This window comes from Loxodonta africana, chromosome 19 (genome assembly GCF_030014295.1).
Source record: "Loxodonta africana isolate mLoxAfr1 chromosome 19, mLoxAfr1.hap2, whole genome shotgun sequence".
NCBI classification, from domain to species: domain Eukaryota; kingdom Metazoa; phylum Chordata; class Mammalia; order Proboscidea; family Elephantidae; genus Loxodonta; species Loxodonta africana.
This window is the reverse complement of record NC_087360.1, coordinates 3410976-3431483: the sequence shown is the minus strand read 5'-3', so window position 1 is coordinate 3431483 and position 20508 is coordinate 3410976.

Here is a 20508-nt window from a genome sequence, read left to right as displayed (position 1 = left end):
AAATTGGATTTGCACCATCCTCAACAACACCTGTGTTGCATAAAATGCAACAAACCAGAAGTAACCAGGGTGGAAAACCGCATCTGCAGCTTTGGTTTGCCATAGCAGACAGAGAACGAGAGCCCCTGGGCGGGGCTGGCCCCACAAATTACTGGTGAAGCCAGGCTTGTGCCTTTAAAACCCCTCTGGAGCCACCTCTTGGCCTGGGCTTTTGCAGAGAGCTGGACTGCAGCCCAGGGACAGTCTTCAGTAAGTTCTGAAGCACGTTTCTCTGGCTGGCTCCAGGGGTGGTTGGTACCATCCGCTTGGACCAGGAGAGCACGCGTGCTGCAGGCTGTGTGTTATTGAGCCTTTACTTGGATGGGCATTCTGCTTAGTGGGTCGTCTCCGGTAGAATCTGAGAGGCTCTGCAGTGTCAGATATGGAGTTTGACTCCTTAGCTCCTTCCCCGGGGGCCCTGGAGGGGCCCCATTCACTACCCACCAGGAACACTCTCCACCTTGGGTAGGAATGTGGCCTTCTCTTTCACCAACATTCAACACCGTTTCCTCCTTTCTTCCTCCTTTCTTCCTCTCCTTCTTCTCTTCCTCTCTCCCTCCCTTCCTCCCTCCCTTTGTTCCTTCTCTCTCTCTTTCTCTTTCTGTCTCTGTTTATCTCTCTCTCTTTCTCTTCCTCCAGTCTTTATTTTAAGCACTATACAGTGAAATCAATGTGACTGAGCCCCTCCTGAATCCAAGCACCTGGCCCCCACCAGCCCAGACTGGGGCAGACCTCTCCAGTAGGAAGCAAGGCTGCTGGCTTGAGAGACCAGCTCAGGACACTCTGAAGCCCTATAGAGCTGCTGGCCAGGCGATCTGCAGGCCAGGTGCTCCATGGGCCAAGTACTCCACAGGCCAGGTGCTCCATGAGCTAGGTGCTCCGCAGGCTAGGTGCTCCTTGGGCCAGGTGTGTCGTAGGCTAGGTGCTCTGCGGGCCAGGTTCTCCACAGGCCATGTGCTCCATGGGCCGGGTGCTCCATGGGCCAGGTGCTCTGCAGGCTAGGTACTCCTTGGGCCAGGTGCTCCATGGGCCAGGTGCTCCGCAGGCTAGGTACTCCACGGGCAAGGTGCTCCACAGGCCAGGTGCTCCATGAGCTTGGTGCTCCACAGGCTAGGTGATCCTTGGGCCAGGTGCTCCACAGGCCAGGTGCTCCGTGGGCCAGGTGCTCTGCAGGCTAGGTACTCCTTGGGCCAGGTGCTCCATGGGCCAGGTGCTCCATGGGCCAGCCACTCCATGGGCCAGGTGCTCCACAGGCTAGGTACTCCACGGGCCAGGTGCTCCACAGGCCAGGTGCTCCACGAGCTCAGTGCTCCACAGGCTAGGTGCTCCTTGGGCCAGGTGTGTCATAGGCCAGTTGCTCCTTGGGCCAGGTGTGTTGTAGGCTAGGCACTCCGTGGGCCAGGTGCTCCAAGGGCCAGGTACTCCACAGACCAGATGCTCCACAGGCCAGGTGCTCCACAGGCCAGGTGCTCCATGAGCTCGGTGCTCCACAGGCTAGGTGCTCCTTGGGCCAGGTGTGTCATAGGCCAGTTGCTCCTTGGGCCAGGTGTGTTGTAGGCTAGGCGCTCTGTGGGCCAGGTGCTCCAAAGGCCAGGTGCTCCACAGACCAGGTGCTCCACAGGCCACGTGCTCCGCAGGCTAAGTACTCCTTGGGCCAGGTGCTCCATGGGCCAGGTAGTCCTTGGGCCAGGTGCTGTGTGGGCTAGGTGCTCCTTGGGCCAAGTGCTCCGTGGGCCAGGTGCTCCGTGGACCAAACGCTCCATGAGCCAGGAGCAGCAGACCAGGCATGGATGCCTCACAGGGTAGACACCCAGCAGCTTCCTCTCCCATCTGAATTTGTTGTCTGTGTTGTTGCCCTGGATTTGATGCAGTAGCTGGAAGTATCTTGTCTCCACTTTATAACAGAGTGTTGGTTCACACTTAGCTTGAGGAAAACAGTGGCAGCTGTCTGAACACATACCAGATACTCGGTTCACAGGAGGCAGTTCTGGAAGAGTCTACGCAGGCTGTCTTTTGTCAGGCTCCACGGCTCGGCTCGCTTGGAGAGAGGTCGGCCAGGGACGCCGGAATGGGGGACTCAGCGGCCTGGGCTCATGGAGCACTTACTGATGCACTTCATTCATTCATTCATCCATTTGCTGATTCATTAATTTGTTCACTCACTCATTTGTTCATTTGCACCTTCACTCACTTCTTCATTCATTCATTCATTTATTTCATCCATTTATTCATTCAGAAAGTATTTACTGAGCAGTCCCACGTTCCAGATACTGACCTACACCTGAGATGGAGAAGATAAAGGCTCTCTCACGGGTTCCTGGATGTAGTAGGAGAAAAGAGACACTAAGCAAGGAGGAAAGAAAAAAACCCAGTTGCCATGAAGTCGATTTCCAGCTCACGTTGACCTCATACGCGTCAGAGAAGAACCGCACTTCACAGGGTTTTCAATGGCTGCTATTTCAGAAGTAGATCGCCAGGCCTTTCTTCCAAGGCACCTCTGGGTGGACTTGGCTTCTAACCTTTCAGTTAGCAGCTGAGTGTGGACTATTGACACCACCCAGGGACTCCTACGCAAAGAAACTAACAAATGAATAAAATCGTTTCAGAGCCACAGGCAAGAGCCAGCAGGCTGTTATGTGGGGGATCTGCTGGGAACCATAGGGTTGGGGTGAGGGCCGCCTTGGCTGGGATGGCCAGGAGGTGCGCTGTCTCCCAAGCAGGCACCGCCCTTGTCTTTATGTTTGTCTGTCTGGACCTTAGGCGCCGTGACTGCAGGGACATAGTTTTGTTCACTGCAGTATCACCAGCACCCAGAACAGTGCACACAGTAGGCGCCCAGTATGTGGGTGCTGGGTGTGCCGGTGATCACATGTGTCGTGAAGGCAATGTGCCTGAAGTGTGGGCAGAGCTGGGCAGGTGACTCAGGCAGGTCATTCCAGCCTGGCCCCTGCCACGCCCAGTTTAGATTTTGGTGTATATGCATAGAGGAGCCATTCGAGGGTGTATCAGTTTCCTATTGATGCTGTAACAAACAAACACAACTTCACTGGCCTAAAACAACACGCATTTACTACCACTCAGCTCTGGAGGTCAGAAGTCTGGTGCTGGTCTTGTTGGGCTAAAGTGCAGATGTCAGCAGAAGGAGTCCCTGTTTAAGTGCTGTTTTACTGGCTGAAAGGTTAGCAGTTCAAACCCACTCAGGGGCGCCTCAGAAGACAGGCCTGGCCATCTGCTTCCAAAAACTCACAGCCTTGAAAACCCCATGGAGCAGTTCTACTCTGCACACATGGAGTCATCATGAGTCAGAATCGACTCCGTGACAACTAACAACTCAGCAAATGTTTACTACCAAGGCAGGCATGTAAACAATTATAAGATGCTGGCAGGGAGGCAGGGAAGTTCCCTGCTGGAATCCACTTCCTTGCCTTTTCCAGCTCCTAGAGGCCACCCACATCCCTTGACTTGTGGCCCCTTTCTCTGTCTTCAAAGCCAGTGGTGTAGCGTCTCCCTGACCCTTCTCCAGCACAGCTCCCCCCGACTCACCTCTCCTGCCTCTCTTCCACTTCTGAGGAGCCTTCTGATTCCATTGGCCCCAGCTGGATGACCCAGGATGATTTTCCTGTTACATTCAGGGCTTCAAAACGGTTGAGTCCAGTCCAACCCCCTCCTGAGAATTTGCATTTCCACCCCAGATATACTGCATCAGAATCTGCATTTTAACAAGATCCCTAGGTGATTCTTCTGTATAATAAATTTGGAGAACCCCTGCTCTACTAGTGGTGCTCTGAATTAGTCCCTAACCCGCAGTATCAGCATCGCCTGGGAACTTGTTGTTGTTGTTGTTCGGTGCCGTTGAGTCAGTTCCGACTCATAGCGACCCTATGCACAACAGAACAAAACTCTGCCCGGTCCTGAGCCAACCTTACAATCGTTGTTATGCTTGAGCTCACTGTTGCAGCCACTGTGTCAATCCACCTCGTTGAGGGTCTTCCTCTTTTCCGCTGACCCTGTACTCTGCCAAGCATGATATCCTTCTCCAGGGACTGATCCCTCCTGACAACATGTCCAAAGTATGTAAGATGCAGTCTCGCCATCCTGGCTTCTAAGGAGCATTCTGGCCGCAGTTCTTCCAAGACAGATTTGTTCATTCTTCTGGCAGTCCGTGGTATATTCAATATTCTTCGCCAACACCACAATTCAAAGGCGTCAGTTCTTCTTTGGTCTTCCTTATTCATCGTCCAGCTTTCATATGCATATGATGCGATTGAGAATACCATGGCTTGGGTCAGGCGCCCCTTAGTCTTCAAGGTGACATCTTTGCTCTTCAACACATTAAAGAGTTCCCTTGCAACAGATTTACCCAATGCAACGTGTCTTGCTTTCTGACTGCTGCTTCTATGGCTGTTGATTGTGGATCCAAGTAAAATGAAATCCTCGACAACTTCAATCTTTTCCCCGTTTATTATGATGTTGCTCACTGGTCCAGTTGTGAGGATTTTTGTTTTGTTTATGTCGAGGTGCAATCCATACTGAAGGGTGTGGTCTTTGGCCTTCATCAGTAAGTGCTTCAAGTCCTCTTCACTTTCAGCCAGCAAGGCTGTGTCATTGGCAAAACGCAGGTCATTAATGAGTCTTCCTCCAATCCTGATGCCCCGTTCTTCTTCATATAGTCCAGCTTCTCGGATTATTTGCTCAGCATACAGATTGAATAGGTATGGAGAAAGGATACAACCCTGGCGCACACCGTTCCTGACCTTAAACCCACCAGTATCCCCTTGTTCTGTCCAAACACGTGTGTAGAGTAGAACTGTGCTCCATCGGGTTTTCAGTGGCTGGAACCATTGGGAAAGAGACCGCCAGGCCTGTCTTCTGAGGCGCCTCTAGGTTTGAACCACCAAGCTTTTGGTTAGTGGTCCAGCGCTTAACCGTTCGTGCCACCCAGGGACTCCTGGGAACTAGATAGAGATGCTGATTCTCGACCCCCCAACTTACTAAGTTAGAGCCCCTGGAGCGGGGCCTCAATAACAAGCCCCCCAGGTGATTCTGATGCACTTATGCCAAGGCCTGAGAGCCCCAGCTTGGCCCCAGCTCTGAGCCCTCTGTCCTGCCTCTGCTGTCCTGAGTGTCTGACACATCCAGCCAGCAGGGTGCCCTCAGCAGAGGGGCCTGAGAGCCCCAACTCTGAGCCCTCCGTCCTGCCTCTGCTGTCCTGAGTGTCTGACACAGCCGGCCGGCAGGGTGCCCTCAGCAGAGGGGCCTGAGAGCCCCAGCTCTGAGCCCTCTGTCCTGCCTCTGCTGTCCTGAGTGTCTGACACAGCCGGCCGGCAGGGTGCCCTCAGCAGAGGGGCCTGTTGGGAAAAGCCAGGAGGCCCTTCTTCAGCATCGATTGTGGGGTGGGTGCACACACCTCATGAGCAGAGGTACACTGTGATGGATTGAGGAGGGGGTTCTGAGCCTCCAGATTTTGTTCAGGTGTATGTTAGCGAGCACGTGCATTTTGCTTTAGGAAGGGCATCTCATATTTATTTATCAGCTTCCCTAAAGTACCCAAGACCCCCAAAAGGATAAAGTAGCTCTGCGCTGTGTGATGGACTTGAGGGACGATAATAGTTGGCATTTATGGAACCCTTCCTGAAAGTCAGACTGTTTTAAGCATTTTATATGCATTTACATATTTAATCCTCGGTCCAGTAAAAAAATCCTCAGACCCCGTAGGGTTTCCGGGGCTCTAAATCTTTACGGGGGCAGACTGCCACATGTTTCTCTCTTGGAGCTGCAGCTGGTTTCAAACCACCAGTCTTTCAGTTAGCAGTTGATTGCTTTAACCACTGCACCACTAGGGCTCCCTGGTCCAATTTTAGGAGGTAGGTTTTACTCTTGTTGCCCTGGTTTTACAGAGAAGGAAACTGAGGCATGAGGCCATCCAATCTATTGCGGTCAGTCACACGGCTGCTGAGTGGTGGAGACAAGATGGAAACCCAGGCAGCCGGTGTCAGAGCACTTGGCTTTTGCCCCAGTGCCTGCGTCTACGGCAGCGGCTGACAAGCTGTGGCCCGTGGGCCAACGCTGCCATCTGATTTCGTATGGCCTGTGCGCTCAGAATAGTTTTCACATGTTTAAGTGGCAGCATTTTCAATGGTTATGTAAGTGCTTACATAATATCCTCGATTTTGCCTCTTGGCCCGCGACGCCTAAAATATCCACTATCTGGACCTTTCAGAAAAAATATGCTGAGCTCCGCTGCAGACTGTCTCCGGAGGGGGTGTGTGCGTGTGACACAGACTCTCCCCTCCCCAGTCCCTTGAGGACTCTGCTCGGGGCTCAGTCCACAGGTGGTGCAAACGGCCACCATGCTCTGTGGCCAACCTAAAGGTCAGGGGTTTAAGTCCAGCCAGAGATGCCTCAGAAGAAGGGCCTGGTGATCTAATTGCTAAAAATCAGCCTTTGACAACCCTTTGGGGCCCAGTTGTGCTCTGGTAAGGCTGGGATTTGAACCTGGTAAGGCTGGGATTTGAACCTGATAAGGCTGGGATTTGAACCTGGTAAGGCTGGGATTTGAACCTGGGTGGACTGGCCCCAGAGTTGCCCGCTTAACTGGGGTGCTATCTGTCACCTCAATTCTCTGCATGTTTTCAGAGTGTTGGCAGACATTTGTATCATTTCTAGTTCTGTGCAATTACAGACGGTGCTGCTGTGTGCACCTTGGAAGTGTCTGCCTGCACATGTAAGCGAAGAGGCTCCAGGGGCTGCCTTCACTTCCTGGGGCGGCCGTGACAAATCACCACAATGTGCACGGCTCACAGCACGATCTTATTCTTTCATGGTTCTGGAGGCCAGAAGTCTGAAAGGGAGGTGTTGGCAGGGATGCTTCCTCTTGGAGGCTCTGGGGGAGGGTCCAGACCTTGCCTTGCTCTCAGCTTCTGGTGGGTGCTGGCAATCCTTGGCGTTCCTTGGCTTGTAGACACGTCCCTCCAGTCCCTGTCTCCGTCCTCTCGGCCATCTCCTCTCTGTGTGTCTCCTTGTCTTCCTAACTTCACTTCTAAGGGCGTTTGTCGTTGGATCGAGGGCCCATCCTAGTCCAAGATCATTGCATCTCAATAACCATAGATTAGTCACATCTGCAACGACATTTTTTCCAAATGAGTCACATTCCCAGGTACCAGGTGGACGTAGCTGGAGGGGCCACTGTGCAATCAACTACAGTAGCTCCTGAGCGGTGATAGCCTTAGGGCAGCAGATGTCATTGTGGGCTACTGTCTAGTCGGCTCTGACTCACGGCTACCCCACGTATAACATAACGGAACATTGCCCAGTCTTGCATCTCCTTCACAGCCATTGGCATGTTGGAGTCCATTGTTGCAACCACTGTGTATTTTAAGTGCCTTCCAACCTGTGAGGCTCACCTTCCAGCACTACATTGGACAGTGTTCTTTTGTGATCCATGGGGCTTTCATTGGCTGATTTTTGAAGTAGTTCATCAGACCTTCTTCCTAAGCTTAGTCTGGAAGCTCTGCTGAAACGTGTCCACCATGGGTGACCTGCTGGTGGATTTTCCAATACGCAAGGTAAGCATGGGCTTACCTGTGCTTACTAGGTCATACACCACTGTCCAGGAGTGTACATTTGATAAGAGACTTTGATTCTGTAGGAAGGTGCTGGGAGAGAGACAAGATTCCAGCCATACCTAGAAGCAGAATCTTTGATTTTCTGAAAAAAAGGTAAAATTGTTCACTCCAGATGATCTGATAAGCAAGGTAAGCACCGTGCTTAGTAGAGGTCAGAGGATCCAAAAATAACCCAAGGAAACCCATTGCAGTCAAGTCGATTCTGGGATGGACACAGTGAAAACAGCAGCGGGTCCTGAGAATATTCTCTCCGAAGCAGCAGCACCAATCACTGCACCCTCACCAGGGAGAGAAAACTTTTAGAAATCTGGGCCCCTCCCCCATGCGCGGAGTGTTTTCTTTTCCCTTCCGTCGGCCCCCCTGGGCCTGAGCTCTGTGGCTGAGGGTCTGCTGCACCTTCAGCAGAAGGCTTCTGCCCAGGAAGGCAGAGGGGGGTGGAGCCTCACCAGGCCTTCCATGATTCCCCACACTCACCTTCACACATGCCGCTTTTGGCTTGCTGGTTTCCAGAGGAAGTGTGTCCTTCTGGGATCATTCTAAACCCTGATGGCCTCAAAGCCTGGTACCTGGTGTGTACCCAGGCAAAGGCCCATGATGTTGCTGTCGAGTCGATTCTGACTCATAGCGACCCTATAGGACAGAGTAGAACTACCCCCATAGAGTTTCCAGGGAGTGCCTGGTGGATTCCAACTGCCAGCCTTTTGGTTAGCAGCCATAGCTCTTAACCACTGCAACCCCAGGGTTTCCCAGGCAGTGGGAGGCAATTAGGGTGTTTTCTGTAGGGAATTCAAAAACAACAATAAAACCAAATGGAAGTTGGTCTGCTTTTCATTGTCACTATGGGCCAGCAATTGGAAATATCTCAAGTGGTAGAGCGCTGCCCCCCAGGGAGATGAACTGCTCCCTCCAGCCCTGCCCTTGCTAAGACTCCGCCCAGTGCTAATGCCCCCTCCCAGATGTTGGCCCCCCCACTCCCTTTCCAGCCTCGTCAGTCCTGCACCCCTGTCTTTTTCCTTCTCTGATTGTGTGGCCACCTTCAACTTTGTAACACAGTCATTAAGGTGCACATCTTACCTCCTCTGTTGTATCATATTTACACAGTTATTTCTTCCTATCTTAATTCTTCCCTTTCGTGGCCAATCTTCTCTCCTTGGCTTGAAGTTCTGTAGCCTGATAAAAACCAGGTGCTGTCAAGTTGACCCTGGCTCATCGTGACCCATGCGGATCAGAGTAGAACTGTGCTCCATGGGGTTTTGAATGTCTGTGTCTTAGTCATCTAGTGCTGCTATAACAGAAATACCACAAGTGGGTGGCTTCAACAAATGGAAATTTATTCTCTCACAGACTAGTCGGCTAGAAGTCCAAATTCAGGGCGCCTCCTCCAGAGGAAGGCTTTCTTTCTCTGTCAGCTCTTGGGGAGGGTCCTTGTCATTGATCTTCCCCTGGTCTAGGAGCTTCTCAGCACAGGGACCCTGGGTCCAAAGGGTGTACTCTGTTCCCGGCTCTGCTTTCTTGGTGGTCGGAGGTCCCCATCCTTTCTGCTTGCTTCTATCTTTTATATCTCAAAGGAGATCGACTCAAGATACAGCCCAAACCTGTAGATTGAGTCCAGCCTCATTAACATCATAGAGGTTAGGATTTACTACACATAGGATAATCACATCAGATCACGAAATGGTAGACAACCACACAGTACTGGGATTCATGACCTAACCAAGTTGACATACATTTTGGGGGGATGCAATTCAATCCATAACGGGCTGATTTTTCAAAGGTAGATCACCAGGCCTTCCTCCGAAGTGCCCCTGGGTGTACTCAAACCACCCCGTCTTTCAATTAGCAGCTGAGTGCATCAATCATTTGCACCACCCGGGGACTGCACACAGAGACCTGTCATTTATCTGTGTGTCCCCCAGAGGAGCCAGTAGCACTTGACAGAGGGAAGCCTCTCAGTTAATGTCCAGTGAATGAAGACCATTCTGCATATTATTCCCTAGGTGATTTTTTATTTTTTTGAGATTAAAGTTAAGGCCAAGATTGATGTCTTGTCCCTGTATTGTTAAATATGAACAGTTGTAAGCTCAGTGGGCTTGTCAGTTAAAACAAACAAACAAAAACCAGGATGTTGAGTATCAGTTAGCTCAAAGTGACAGGAAGCTTATCACAGACTAGATTAAATAAAGAAGGGAAACATCCAGAGACCGTCTGGCTTCAGGCCCTGCTGGATCCAGGGGCAAACAGTTAACACACTCAGCTGAATAGAACCTCATCCAGAGATACCTCAGAGGAAAGGCTTGGTGATGTACTGTGGAAAATCAGTGATTAAAAACCCTGTAGAGCACAGTTCGCCTCGCACACACATGGGGTCGCCATGAGTCGGAGTGGACTTGACGGCGATTGGTAAATGGTATCTCTTGAGCACTCTTCAATGTTGACTTTACTTTCCAGCCCCTCCAGACTTACACAACTGTTGTCATTGTTAGGTACCGTTGAGTTGATTCCGACTGATAGTGACCCTATGTGACAGAGTAGAACTGCCCTGTAGGGTTTTCTAGGCTGTAATCTTTACGGGAGCACATCGCCAGGTCTTCCTCCAGCGGAGCTACTGGGTGGGTTTGAACTGCCGAACTTTGGGTTAGCATCTGAGTGCTCAACTGTTGCACCACCAAGCCATCTTATACAACTGTTAGATACTAGTATTATTTTTATCAAGCACTAAACCAGTATCTCCACAGGAAAAACATAGCTGGATGTAAACTGTGAATCAAAATAAGGCGTATTTTCTACATCACTATAGAGGTGAGCACAAATCCCTGAGTTCAAATCCCAACCTTGGTATTTCTAGCTGCTTGGCATTGGACAGCTTGCTTAACCGTAGCCTCTCTGAGCATCACTTTCCTTATATTTAAAATGGAAACAATAAAAGCACCTAACACATGTTCTTGTCAGCCGCCGTCACATTGACTCTGACTTACAACGACCCTGTGTGTTGCAGAGTAGAACTGTGCTTGGTAGGGTTTTCAAGGCTGCGATCTTTCAGAAGCATACACAGAGGTGTGGGAAGTTTGAGCTTCTGTTCAACAAGTCACGCATGGACCTACGTGCCATGGACTGTCGGCTGCTCTTCTTTCCAGCCTCCTTTCTTGTTAGTGCAGGTGCTATGAGGCTACAATTTCACCTTCAATTTAAGGGACTTTGTTTTCCTTGATTTTTCAGAATTCTCCCCTAAAAGTCCCCGTTCTTTTCAAAGAGTTCATTAAATGTTCTCTTTCACAATGCGAAAAGCTAAAGACTTTATTACGAAAAAGAAAATCGCTTTCATCTTCTGATGTATTCATTTCTTTTTTTGTTTATTCAGCCATCAGGAAAGCATTTTCTACTTTCTACCCAAAGACTTCTCATTAATATAATCACTCTAAATACTGGTGTAACCAAACAAAACTACAGATGCTAACCAGCATGCAAATGAGACTCATATGTGGGAAAAATGTGGACGAGTCAATGGGATATAGAAGCTTCTTTTTTTTTCTTTTTAAATTATCTGTAATTAGTGGGAAAGAAAATATGTGGACCATATTAAAAATAAGCTCCTTATTTTTTAGGAAAAAGACCGTCGTAAAGAACAGGAACGCCGTTCCTTTTAATTTACATGAATCGCAATAATTGGGACAGTCAGGATAAACGCAAGGTTCCATCATAAATAATACCACCATCTGCAATAAATGGACGGCTCCCTCTTTGAATAGACACAGCTAAACATTCTCCAACCATATGCTATATGAGTGGCAAATGCAGTAATTTTAATTCTGCTGTAAATGCTTACATTTATACAACTCTAAATCCCTCCTGATGTTTGAATCTGATTTTTTTTTTTCTTCCTCTTCTCCTTCCATTTTCAAACTGTTTTGGAGGCATAGTAAAAGCCATGTGTACTTTTTGGATCAACAAGATAAACCTGATATACCATTCAGGTTGCAAAGAGCACTGAAGAAAACATCAAGAATGTGATATTCCACAAGAAACAAGCTCAAAGAAGGGCGTCCTGCATGTCACAGTTGGCAAACTAGGGCCTGTGGGCCAAATCCAGCCCACACACAGTTTTGTATGGACCGCAAGCTAAGAATATTGGTTACATGTCTAAGCCATTGGAGAAGAAAATCAAAAGAAGAATAATATTTTCTGACAAGTGAAAATTACATGAAATTCAGATTTCAGTGTTCATAAATAAAGTTTTATTGGCACACAGTCACGATCGTTTGTTTACGTTTTGCCTATGGCTGCTTTCTGTTACAACAGCAGAGTTGAGTATTCGCAGCAGAGACCTAAAACATTTATTCTCTGCCCCTTTACAGAGAAAGTTTGCCAAGTCCTAATCTATACAGCTTTTGAAGTCAAATAGCATGAGCGTAGACACAGCCAAGGTAGATCATCTAAGAAGTTTTTGTCTGGAAGAAAGAGAAAGCAGTGTGCGAGTCTACTGGCTCACATACCTGGAAAGAGAGTGATAAGACAGGATGCTGACTGGTTCATCCATTGGCCTCATATTGTCTCAAAGACCTGGATCTTATATCCCACCATTTGGCCAGCCCCATGCTGATTTGTCCTCTGGGCATATCACGTGTACTTTCGAGATGGCCGAAGCATGAATGGGCAAACTGGTCCCTCATTTGCTTTGGTGGTCCTCTTAGGAGTGAGGGTACTTCTTTCCTAGACGTTCCATCACACCTCTTCTCATTGGCCCAAATTGGCCTGGGCCAGGGTCTCTCAACCTCAGCGCTGTTGACATTTTGGGCCTGATAATTGTTTGTGGTGGGAGCCGTCCTGTGCATTGGCTTAACAAGTTGTTAGTTACTGTCGAGTCAGTTCTATCTCATGGCAACCCCATGTGTGTCAGAGTAGAGCTGTGCTCCATAGGATTTCAATGGCTGAATTTTTTAGAAGTAGATAGCCACGCCTTTGGGTGGATTTGAACCTCCAACCTTTTGATTAGCAGCCAAGTGCATTAACAGTTTTCATTACCCAGGTCCTCCAGTTTTCGGAAACAAGTGTGGAAGAAACACAGCCTTGGCCTTGAGTTTAGACCTTCTGACCTCCAGAACTATAAGAGGATAAATTTGAGTGTTTTTTTTTTTTTTAATTTGGTTGTGGGTTCAATTTTTTAAATAAGCTTATCAAAAAATGAAAAAAAAAAAAAACTTGAGTACAGATAGACTAAATGATCATACAATCCAATTGTAAAATACTGAGGTGCACATTTCTATTTTTTAATGTATCTATATATATATGTGTGTGTGTAGATACATATATTTCTTTCATCCTTCTAGGCTCTTTCAGTACCGTTATTATAAAACGACTGTTTTAACACAATCTCAGGATTTATCAAAATGGCTGGAAGTCTGTTTAGCCCTTGAAAAGGATTACGTTTCCTCCTTTTTAAATCGTTGGGCAAAATTTCCAATAGAATGCAATATTTTACACATACGATGACAAGCAACAGTATGTTTCTTGGAGGATGGATGGTTAGCTGTCTTTGTAGAACCAAATATCATTCTCTGAGAAACCAGGTCAAGTAATGCTAGAGTGATAATGGCTGTGAGTAAATCTGTGTTGTTCTAAGCCACTGAGTTTGTAGAAATTTTTTACAGCGTCCATAGGAGACTCATGAACCTTGGCAAGGGGGTACCTTCCCGGAGGAGAACCACCAGCTTGGACACGTCAAGGCTCCCTGTAGAGCTGGGATCTGAGCTGCGTTCCCAGGGTCCAGGGGGTTCAGGAACGAATGCGGGGGAGTCGGCCACCTCGTTGGCCATTTGCCGAGCCTGCCTGCAGGAAATACAAAGGCCATGCGTTTGAAACACCCCACGTTAGATTTATAGCTGCCTGGTCGGTATTTCCCCCTGCGCCTACTCCGGGCACCGTTCTCAGGCTAATAAAGCCTGATTCTGGACGTTGTAGAGGATCTGTCTCTAAAAGGCACAGCTCCTTTGCTGGCTTAGAGGAGCTGACTGAGTAGCACCTGAGAGGGATTACAGCGTTCTCCCAGCACAAAAGGGGGTACCCCCCGAGGCCCGCCGGGAGTGTAAGTGCCTGCTCCCTTATAGCAGAGTTTCGCTCCTATGAGACTGCAAACCACACTAGGTGATTCCAGCAAAGGACACTTGGGGTGTGTTCGGAAAAGGCACTAAAATCGAATAATCCATTTATCAAGGTGCTTTTGTTTCAATAAAAAAGAAACGAGGAGCCAGATTTAGCAGAGAGACACTCTGTGTCTGGCGAATGCTAACAAATCACAAATGAGGAGAAAAATCAACCCTGAAATACTCAGGTGGCTCATGTTTCAAGCAAGCTGCGGGGTTGGGAAGCGAAATCCAATCAGGGTTTACCTGCGGCAGGTGGGGGAAGGCAGGCTCTGTTCCGCAGGAGTCTGAGGTCTCGGGGGCGAACACGAGAGGTCTGATTTAGAACTTGCCAGGGGAACCACGAAAGGAGTCTGCTTCCCTTCATTTCAGATTTTTTTCTCACATGGATGTCACCCAATTTTTTTTTCACATATAGATATCACCCAGCCTTTTTTTTGCATTCCTGTAGCCTCTTATTCTTAGAAATTTTTTTTACTGTTACTTATCAACATGATGGAAATCATGGTAATGATCATGATGATGGTGATGGTGGTGGTGATGGCGATGGTGATGATAGTGGTAATGATGGTGAAGATAGTGATGGTGATGATGGTGATGGTGGTGGTGATGGCGATGGTGATGATAGTGGTAATGATGGTGAAGATAGTGATGGTGATGGTGGTGGTGATGGCGATGGTGATGATAGTGGTAATGATGGTGAAGATAGTGATGGTGATGATGGTGATGGTGATGGTGGTGGTGATGGCGATGGTGATGATAGTGGTAATGATGGTGAAGATAGTGATGGTGATGATGGTGATGGTGGTGGTGATGGCGATGGTGATGATAGTGGTAATGATGGTGAAGATAGTGATGGTGATGATGGTGATGGTGGTGGTGATGGCGATGGTGATGATAGTGGTAATGATGGTGAAGATGGTGATGGTGATGATGGTGATGGTGATGGTGGTGGTGATGGCGATGGTGATGATAGTGGTAATGATGGTGAAGATGGTGATGGTGATGATGGTGATGGTGATGGTGGTGGTGATAGCGATGGTGATGATAGTGGTAATGATGGTGAAGATGGTGATGGTGGTGATGGTGATGGTGATGGTGGTGGTGATGGCGATGGTGATGATAGTGGTAATGATGGTGAAGATAGTGATGGTGATGATGGTGATGGTGGTGGTGGTGGTGATGGCAATGGTGGTGATGGTAACGGTGATGATGGTGATGGTGGTGATGGTGGTGGTGGTGATAGTGATGGTGATGGCAATGGTGGTGATGGTGATGATGGTGATGATGATGATGGTGATGAGGATGGTGGTGGTGGTGATGATGGTCATGATGATGATGGTGATGAGGATGGTGGTGGTGGTGATGATGGTCATGATGGTTATGAAGGTGGTGAAGATAATGGTGATGGTGGTGATGATGATTATGATGGTGGTACCAACAACTTCTCCTAGATGCTGAGCACTTACCCCATTCTGGGTGCTTTGCTTACTGCTTCAAGTGAGGCAGTTTTAATATTATTACCATTATAGAGGTGAGGGTTCTGAGGCTCAGAAGTCTAAGGTATTTTCAAAACAATAAATAACCCATATCCAGTAAGTGGCGGGACAGAGACTCACTGTTGGATTTTTTCTGACTCCAGGAATGTTCTTAACAACCAGGGTGCGTTTCCTCTTCCTGGGCTGAAGATGGTGTTGGTTAAAACCCTTCTCCGGCTTCTTTCTCTTACCTTAGCCAGCCATTTAATTTCTGTGCAAATCAGTTCAATCAGGGTTTCTCAGCTTCGGCACTCGTTTAATTCTTTGTGCGGGGGCTGTCCTGTGCATTGTAAGATGTTTAGCAGCATCCCTGATCTTAACCCACTAGATGCCAGTAGCTCCCAATCTCCAGTTGTGACAACCAAAATACCTCCATATATGGGCAGATGTCCTCCTGGGTGGGATGGGTTGACATCCCCCTTGGCTGAGAACCTCCAACTTAGACGACTTAGATGTTCTTTGTGGAAGCATGTTGCATGCTGCGGCACCCCACCACACCAGCAACAGGAGTGGCTCCGAGGGGCACAGCTTGGATTCACCCCCCAAAAAGAGGTGAGAAAAGCCAGGTTGATCAAATCTAGCTTTATTAGTGAACTAACAGACAGAGGTCGGTGCCAAGATTCCCAAGACAGACAGCAGTGCTCTTAGTCATCCGGGTAGAGGTCCACACAGGGCAGTGTGGACTTAGTCATCCGGGTAGAGGCCCACGCAGGGCAGTGTGGACTTAGTCATCCGGGTAGACGTCCACGCAGGGCAGTGTGGACTTAGTCATCCGGGTAGAAGTCCACGCAGGGCAGTGTGGACTTAGTCATCCGGGTAGAGGTCCACGCAGGGCAGTGTGGACTTAGTCATCCGGGTAGAGGCCCACGCAGGGCAGTGTGGACTTAGTCATCCGGGTAGAGGTCCACGCAGGGCAGTGTGGACTTAGTCATCCGGGTAGAGGTCCACGCAGGGCAGTGTGGCCTTAGTCATCCGGGTAGAGGTCCACGCAGGGCAGTGTGGACTTAGTCATCTGGGTAGAGGTCCACGCAGGGCAGTGTGGGGTGTGGGTTTGTATTCCTAGTGTTCATGAGCACGGATTCATGCAAGGGGACCAGGAAAAAGCATGTCTAACCTGTGACGGATGGGCTTGTTTTTGCCCAGTTGCCGTTACCATGGGGTCAGGTGTTTGGTGGTGTTTCCCCGCCCAGGTCAACGTCAGACTAGGTGTGCTGGTTTTCTCTCAGGTCTTATGCAGACAGAGCCCATCTAGTATTGTTCACGCCCTCATACGTACCCTAAAAGTAATTCCACTTTTACCCAGGTATCTCATGGGCACCATGGCTTACACATTTAGAGCAAACACCAGCCATCCCACCTTCCTCGACTGACTTGCCACACCGCCCATTCCCAGGCCTGTGCTTTCCCTCCACCAGTTTTTCACTCACAGTGTTCCCATCCTGGAATCCTTGCCTGCTCCTTTTTTTTTTTTTTTTTCTTTTAATTGTAGCAAATATGTGTGTAGTCAAAGCATTTCTTACTTCAACATCTTGTACAATTCAGTGACATTAGTCACATTTATCATGTTGTTTGACCATCACCATTATCTGTTTCCAAATGTTTCTATCACCTTTAATGAAGCTCGTTGCCCCTTAAGCAATAACCTTCCCTTTCCCCGTCCCTCCCAGCCCCTGGTGGTGTTGCTGCTATGTGCTGTCTGGTCAGTTCTGACCTATAGTGACCCCATGTGACAGAGAAGAATTCCCTATAGGGTCTCCTAAGCTGTAATCTTTGTAGGAGCAGATCACCAGTCTTTCTCCAGTGGAGCGGCTGGTGGGTTTGAACTGGCAGCCTTTCAGTGAGCAGCCAAGTGCTTAGCCATCTGTGCTACCAGGACTCCTTTCACCCCTGGTAACCACTAATAAACTTTAGTCTCTATACGCTTGCCTGTTCTAGATATCTAGTCTGTATACATTTTTCGGGAGCCGTGGTGGTGCAGTGCTTAAAGAATGTGGCTGCTAACCAAAAGGTCAGCAGTTCAAATCCACTAGCCGCTCCTTGGAAACCCTATGGGGCAGTTCTACCCTGTCCTATAGGGTTGCTATAAGTCAGAATCAACTCTACAGCAGTAGATTATATATATATATATATATATATATATATATATATATATAAAGCTTTTCTATTCTAGCTATTCCAGGGGCATTGTTTCAGATCAGTGAACATTACTCACAGTCCATAATCCTGTCTTGGAGACACTGAGCAGATGAACCAGAATAAGAGGACGATATTTGTCATTGCTCACTGTGTCATGTGGCCGTAGAATAGCTTGCTAGAAGTTATATTTCATATAACTGCTATTACATTTCCTGTAAGTAAGTGCTAGCAAACTATTCTATGGTGCCATGACACAGTGAGCAATGAAAATTCATGTAAGTGAGATCATACAATACCTGTCCTTCTGTGACTGACTGATGTCACTCAGCACTGTGTTTTCAAGGCCCAGGGTCCTACCCCTCCTCAGGTCCCAGCTCAGAGACAATCAGCTCTCTGAATCCATCCCTGGCCAACGCATCCAAAAGGGAGCATCCTGATGAAGGTGATTTATTCTGTGAGCGGAAAGGGCTGTTATCCTCCAGTGATACTCCTTCTGGGTGTTAGACGACACGGACTTGTCCTGTGTCCACTATCTTGGAATCTCAAAAACTCAATTTCCAGGAATGGCTTTGCGGTAGAGTTCTCTGACCAACAACTGACAGAGCGCACAATATTCCCAACACTGGCAGATAAATGCAGATGAAGGAAATGGGTAAATGGGAAGGAAGGCCACAAATGAACTCGCTGTCAGCTTGCAGGCCAGATGCAAGGTGTAATGTCAACAATTCCCCCGCCACAGCCTTAGGACACCAGATCCAGGCTGTACCACAGGTATTTCAGATCCATGGAGATCACTTAGAGCCTTCAGTCCTGTCTCTGGAAGACACTGAGCAGAGGACCCAGGATAAAAGTACGGTATTTGTCAGTGCTCACTGCATCCCCACGGCCATGGAATGGTTTACTAGCAACCAGGAGATAGAGTTTTAGGGGAAAAAAGGCATAGCAAAGGCTGGTCCTTACCTCTGCTTCTGTAATCTGCCAGATCAGGGATTTCTGACATGTGAGATGACTCTCGGTGATGGACGTGGTGTGTGAGCACGCCACGAGGCCCTGCCCAACGCCAGGAGTCACCCAAGTGTGCATCTGCATGGTTGGTCACTGAGGGCACATGGGCGTGACGTGAAATCACCAAGCCTCACAAATGAGCGAGGTATTCCCTCTTCAGTTCTGGTTTGTTTTTGTAAAAAAATATATAATGCAACATTTGCCAATTCAACATTTTTCAGGTGTGCAATTTAGCAAACTCAATTACGTTCATCATGTTGTTGGGCTATCACCCATGATTTCTGCCAGATTTCCCGTCACCACAAACAAAAGCTCACTGCTTCCTAGACAGTGTCACTTCTGTTTTATTCTAGTTTCATTACAGAGAAAGTCTAGTATTGGCGTCGCTGTATCTTTAGCACCAAAAAAAAAAAAAAAATTCCCCATTCAACAAAGAGATGACAAGCTCAGAGCCACCAGCAGGTACTAACTGGGACATGTGGTCTTGGTTTTTGATACACGGTGAAAAAACCCGTTGCCCTCGAGTTGATTCTGACTCATAGCGACCCTACAGGACAGAGTAGAACTGCCCCATAGAGTTTCCAAGGAGTGCCTAATGCATTTGAACTGCCGACCTTTTAGTTAGTGGCCATAGCTCTTAACTGCTACACCACCAGGGTTTCCTGATATATAGTAGGATTATTTAAACACAATTATTAAGTTATCACAATCAATACATTATTCTAAATGTATTAATTACTAATTAATAAACTTTTTATTTACTTTATGATGGCTAATTATAATTAGTAATTAGAATGTATATGTGACTAACATCATGAAAGTGACGCCTGAGTGTCTGAAGCTCAGGAAACACCACCGTAGGTTGGAGCTATCTTGTGTTCAGAGAGCTGTGCCTGGAGGGGAGGGGATTATGCACATATGTATATGCTCAGTAAATTCTTTTTTTTTTCACTTAGGACAGTAGTTTCAGTGGTTTATTCAGTCTCCATGGATCCAGAAATTCTGGATTCCATGAGAATTTGGAATTCTGCTCTGCATTTTCCCCCTTTTGATTAGGACTCTTCTATAGAATCTTTGATCAAAAAGTTCAGTAATGATAGCCGGGCACCATCCAGTTCTTCTGGTCTCATGGCAAAGGAGGCAGTTGTTCATGGAGGCAATTAGCCACACATTCCATTTTCTCCTCCTGTTCCTAACTCTCCTTCTCCCTCGGTTGCTCAGGTGAATAAAGACCAACGTTTGTGCTTTGGATGGCTGCTTGCAAGCCTTGAGACCCCAGGCACTACCAAAAAGCTAGGAGGTAGAACAGAAGCACGAAACACATTATTAGTATGCTCAGTAAATTCTCGATACGTCTGTCTACCTTCCTGTCTAGCTAGTTAGCTACTGAAACTGAAGCTCCAAGAAGGTATGAATGTGCCCAAGGTCAAATGCCTGGTGAGTACATCAACGCTGGGTCTCTCTGTGGCCAGCCTTCATGGCCTGAGCCACCATACTGGACCCCTCCCTGCTTTACTACGTCTGTCTCTTCTTGACTGAAGTCAAATCTCTCATGTTCTGGAATAATCCAGAAGTAGGTTCAGCAAGAAAGTATGAGCTAGGCATTTTCTGCTCCATGCAAAGGGTCACATGAGAACAAGCCCACTCCATCTTCATGTTATAGAAAATACGTTCTGCACTTGCTTCAAATCAAAAGGTTCATCTTTTAGGCATTTAAAAAATTTTTTTAAGTAAAAAGACAAAAAAGTAGAAAAGAAGGAATCCTTGTGTGAGGAAGAATGAAGCATGACGAGAAAGCTTGTTGACAAGTGCTTCCTGTGGTGGAAAGTGCCACTCCACAGGTGGGCTTAGGATCCTGTGCTCTGCTTCTTCATCGAGTCCTTGGCCCATTATCTTCTCCTAGCAAATTAGTCACTAAATCTCTGCACTTCAAGGCTTAGGAGTTTTTTTTTTTGAGAGAGATGAATAAATGCATGCAAATAAAAGCATTAGATGTGGCAATTAGTCCTTTCTTTCTTTTTTTTTTTT